The sequence below is a fragment of the Miscanthus floridulus genome, unplaced genomic scaffold, assembly GCF_019320115.1.
Source record: "Miscanthus floridulus cultivar M001 unplaced genomic scaffold, ASM1932011v1 os_1454, whole genome shotgun sequence".
Lineage (NCBI taxonomy): Eukaryota > Viridiplantae > Streptophyta > Magnoliopsida > Poales > Poaceae > Miscanthus > Miscanthus floridulus.
In genome coordinates, this window is record NW_027097730.1 from 13542 (window position 1) to 19145 (window position 5604).

The 5604-nt window shown below is 40.7% G+C and overlaps 1 pseudogene; it reads left to right on the forward strand.

The window, feature by feature from the left end:
- The first annotated feature begins 502 nt into the window (after window positions 1–502).
- LOC136534060 (uncharacterized) lies at window positions 503–2655 on the forward strand (annotated as a pseudogene).
- Window positions 2656–5604: the final 2949 nt, after the last annotated feature.

The window sequence follows — 5604 nt, forward strand, 5'->3', positions numbered from 1 at the left end:
TGCTGGACGAGCGCGGACCCCGAAAAAATTATCAAATCCGGTGAACCAAAGAGCTATAGGTCCACACTTTATTCGAGCCCCGTCCTCTCTCTCCTCTCTCATGCCCCGTCCTCTCTCCTCTTCCTCTCCCTCCCCGCCGTCGTCGCCACCTCTCTTCCTCTCCTCTCCCTCGTTGTCGTCGCCTTTTCCTCTCCCTCCGCTACGGTTCCGTCTTCCTTCCATTCCCCCACCCCACCGGTGACCGGTCCACCCCCACCGGAGAGTTGTTGCTAACACCGCATAGATCTACGTGCAACTGGCCGCTCCAGGGCCCAGGCACAGGGAGGCCCGGCGAATCCGTCCGACAACCGCATGAGCACACGGAGGCGGTGACCGAAAGTTAGAGCGCACCGCCCCTCCCTTCGCCCCTCGGTGAGTCGGCAGCCGGGGCGGGGACGCATCGCATCCCCTTGCCGGGTCCTGCCGAAGTTCGCCGGATCTGGTTGACCTGTCCACCACGGAGGTGCATGCTGGGGAGGGGGACACCTCGAGGGCGCCGGATCCGACACGGCCTCCGCGTTCGGCTTCATCTCCTTCTCCGACCCGCTCACGGTCAACGACGGCGCCGGTGGGGTGGCCGCGCCGGGGGCGCCTCGCGCTTTCCCGTCAACTCCAGGATCTACCTCTGGCATGGCCCGCCCTGGAACCTCGAGGTCGACGCCATCATCAATTCCACTAACGAGGTCTCGATTCCTGTCCCCTCTCCTCGCATCAGTGCTGGGAATTGGTTTCAAATTTTTTTTGGGTGCTATAAGCTCATGTCTTTGCTCCGGGGTTTCGTGTAGAGCTTGGATGACGCGCACAGTAGTCCTGGGCTGCACGCTGCTGCTGGGTCAGGGCTCGCCGAGGAGTGCGCCACCTTGGTACTGTTTGTGACAGAGCTTGTGACAAATTGAAGGGGCAAGTTTGTTCAACTGTTTTCTGGTTGACCATTTTTTTGCAGGGAGGTTGCCGAGCTGGGATGGCCAAGATGACCAATGCCTACGATCTGCCTGCAAGGTAAGCTGGGCCTATGTTATATGTATTTTCACTTGTTGGGTCATGTAGAAAATGTATATATGTGTTTGAAGATCTTTAAACACTCGTGGACACCTAAGCTACAACATTGATGTGTTATGTGGTTCCACAATGACAACTGTGTCCCTTCACAGTAAATAAGTTGCTCGGTTCAAAGTTCCCAGCTTCATGTTTCCTGCAAATTTCGAGCAGTGAGGGCAACACAAGAGTTTCTGCTTATAGAGTCAGAATACGGTTGTTTTGCCTGCGTTATTTTTCGGAATCTTCTGATATAGCACTGGTGTGACGGTTGTTTCTGATTAAGCAAAGCATACCCCCTGTGCCTGTGGTTCACAAACACCGCATATCCATACCCTGATTCACTTTATATAACAAGCGGTGTTGTTGAACCCATATAACTTGTTACTTCAAGCAAGCCTCCAGTGGCCAGTAATTGAAGCTTTAGTGAAAGTCTAACTTTGCTGCAGCTAGCTATTGAACACTCACAGATTTACTCATATCCAACATGTTGTGCTGTGGTTGTCTGTAATCTCAGTTATGCTAAGATGCATGTATTAATTCATTATGCAGGAAGGGTCATCCATACCGAGGGCCCCAAATATGCTGTCAAGTATCACACGCTGCAGAGAATGCACTTAGTCACTGCTATCGGTCCTGCTTGGAACTGCTCATTGAGAATGGTCTTGAAAGGTACATGTAGGATCATATTGCTTAAATCTAATTGTTAATTTTAGTTTAACAAATGATGTTTGAGTTGTTCTGTTTCACATAGTTGAACTTTATAGATTTATGGATATTATTAGTAATTGTTTTTCGTTGCTTATTTTTATTAGCATCGCAATGGGTTGTATATACCCTCGTGAACCAGCTTCTCATGTGGCAATAAGTAAGTTCTTCTTATCCTTGGTTTACTTTCTCTTTACTTGTGCTATAGAATATTTCTTATCATCCTATGCATGAATGAAAATATTTTATCTGTAAATATTGATGTTAGCTGTGGTACTAACCTTAAGAAAAAGTAACTCTCAACACCCCTCCCACTTCTCGCAAACCATGTACAGGACAAATCAGTGATTGGCAGAAAATGGAATTATGGATGATTGTTCTTTCTGCAGTCATGCTTTTACTCCATGAATATTATAGGTAAATAGTTTGTTTCATTCTTTGTGAATTTATTTATACTCTGTAGAAACTGTTAGACGTTTTCTGGAGAAGCAAAAGGCAAAATAACTGGTGTTATTTTTTGTACTCCATGTACGGATTGGCTCTGCCTGAATATCTATAACTTGAGCCATTCCCTTTTTAAAATTATAGCTTTATTCTATTGCATTTTCACAAAAAAACAAGAATAAGATCCGTAAACGAAGTTCTCTAGTTGGTGGTTCTGGTTGTATTTCTCATGTTCTGTCATTTTTCAGGCCGCCGATATACTGGCCAAGGAAGGTATCAGTGCCGAGGTAATTTGTTTTTTGCATTTCTTCTACACTACAGTCTTGTGCTACCAGATCTCTTTTCCCATGGAGTCCATTGTTGTTGTCTTATTCTTTAGTAATTCTCTGTTCAGGTAATCAATCTTCGCTCGATCAGACCGCTGGATAGAGCTACTATTAATGCATCTGTGAGGAAAACCAATAGATTGGTAACGTCATCAGAGGACTCGTGAACCAGCGGTAATGTTCTGTAATTTCAGAATACAAACAAAAAATTTTCACTATCACCTGTGCAATAAGTGTATTGCCTATGGTCTAGCTTATTCCTATGCTGTATAAGTCTACCTCTCCCTGTTATTACAAAGAAACAATAGCTTATTCCATTCTCACTTCTGGTTGTTTATTATATCTCCAGGCTAAAGCTCTGGCTGAGAAGAATGAACGAGATATGCAAGTTCAGAGGGAGCAGGCAGAGAGAGATGTATGTGCTAATTCTTTTCATATCTGGATCAGCTTGATTATGCTTATTTTAGTTCAAGGCAACACTCAACAGTCCACATTATGTAAAATTGTTTTCACCTTTTCATAATCTTATCATCATTTTTTTAGTCAGTGATCACAGCATGCCTTGGCCCTTTAGCAACACTTGCTTGGTTGCTAATAGACCACTTGTTTGTTTGGGAATTCTGAATTACAGAGAATTGGAGACACTCTAGACTTTGAAATTAAGAGGTGGTCTTCTGGGAAAGAGCAACTTGCGTGCTTTGTTATCAACTTTACAATATGTGAGTGGCTGATACTTTTGCTACTAGAGTGTGAAGATAAGCTGCATGTGTTTTTGTTATCAACTCTTTTGTAGAGAAATTCAAACTACACTTGCTGTCTAGCCTTGTTGATTTCTACAATTTCTACAAAAAGGGATGTACAATGTACAGATTGTACCATAGTTGATTTGAAATGTGATTTGGTTTACTTAACATGTGTCTCCAATATCAACTTACCAAGACTAGTTCCAAAAATATATGTTCTGGTTGGTCGAATTTGAATTGTAAATTTATTTTTTTTGTGGAAAAATGATTTGTAGGGGTGGCTGATAACACTATACAAATTAGCGATTTGTAACCACCCTTTCATAGGGGCGGCTGGCAAAACCGCCCCTACATAGGGTTACCAGCCGCCCCTAAAAAAGGTTTTCTACGTAGTGTCTATTTATATGGCTTTCATATTTCCAAACTCAACAACTTAAAAGGTATTCATGATTTATATTCCCAATGTTTGACCCAAGCCTTGTCCAAAACGACTTTATTTTTTATTACGGAGGGAGTATCACTTCCTTTTAATGCTATTGTAGCATACTATATAAATAGTCAAATGTAAATCATAAAATACTCCATCGGTCCTAAAATATAACGGATTTTCAGTTGTCCTAAATCAAATCATTTTGAAATTAACCAAGTTTATAGAGAAGATTAATAACTTTTATCACATCAAGAAAGTAAATTATGAAAATACTTTTCATAATGGCTTTAATAAAGCTCATTTTTTGTTCTTTTTTATAAACTTGGTCCAATTATTCTGTCTTGACTTAGGGCAACTGAAAATCCACTTAACTTTAGGATGGAGGAGTATATTTAGAAAAGTAAAAGCAGCAAATAAATTGTTAAGATATGTCATGCTACTATCTAGGACTACATATAACCCTCCACGACATCAAAGTTTATACCCTGCTTGCGCAAATATAGGGTCACTTTTAAAGTTGAATAAAAAAAATATAGTGGAAGCATGGAGCTGAGTTAAAAAAAATATTGTGGAGCTATGACTTGATATATATTTAGAACGACACATGTTATATACAACTAGTTGTCATGTCCGCTTTGTATGCGCGGAGTGCTTTTGGTATATTCTGTGAATTGGGGCCGTTGTGCATCAGATCTAGGTAAACTTATCCTGATGTTAAGTATAACTCAAACGTTTCAGTTATTAGATAGTATGTTTTTGTGGTGATCTATGCTATAAGAATATTTGGACCATACAACGCCTATTAATGATTTAAAACATTTTAGGTTATAAGCACTTACAGAGACAGGGAGTGACCTCAGGACAGTAGTATCAACTATATAGTTGATATATCAATTCGATAAATTTGCTTTGGTTTTAATAAAAATAATCTTTTATGTAAAATAGTGGTTTTATGATATAGAAGTAGAGCTCGTGCTGTGTGATGATATGTTGTGACTCGGCCTTGACGGTAGCAAGTTAGCTTGAATATGGACATTATCTTATGAGAGTCATCACTGTCGACAAGCAAAATAAATTCTGTGTGGTTAATTTTGTAAATCGGATGTGTATAATCCCAAAACAATAACTACAAAATCGTCATATTCCGGCCTGTAGGGATTCTTGTCAAAACTAGTCCATCTATTATTATAGTAATGCATCTAATGTTGAGAGGGACTTCATAACCACCGAGCTTTGATCAGCTCAATAATACCTATGTTTGATTATGTTTAAGTTGCAGTAACGAAATTGGTGATGAACTTAGAACCGTGATGGTGATAATTTTAAAATAGCCTTCATATCTACTCTAACAAGATAAGCTCAACTATTGCAGCTATGATTTTTAACAATCAAACACTATCAAAGGTTGAGAAACGAATATTTCTTGTGCTGTCGTTCAAGAAAGATGATATCGAAAGGCACAACTGTAAGACAAAACAGTAGATCATTTTGTTGAATTAACCGATATAAATGAAATGGGAAGCATACACACCAATTCATCTGCATGCGACGATTTCCCGCCAAGGTATATGAGCATTGAGCACATTACGTAGAACCCGCATTCGTTGTTCGCCTCCGGCTGCTCTAGGGTCTCCAGTGGCATTTCATCAACCTTGAATGGGGTCTCTCCCCTTGACCATTTAGTGGCATTTCATCAACCTTGAATGGAGTCTTTCTTCCCAAGACCATTCTTTCCTGGGCACTGTGGCACATTATAAAGTGTGAAAATCAGCGACATTCGAATGTGCTGTGTGATTAGAAAATAATATGTTGTTAGGTTTACTTACTTATTCAGTACTTTGACTAGGGGATCCACAATAGAAAGTGGCTTTTTCTTTGT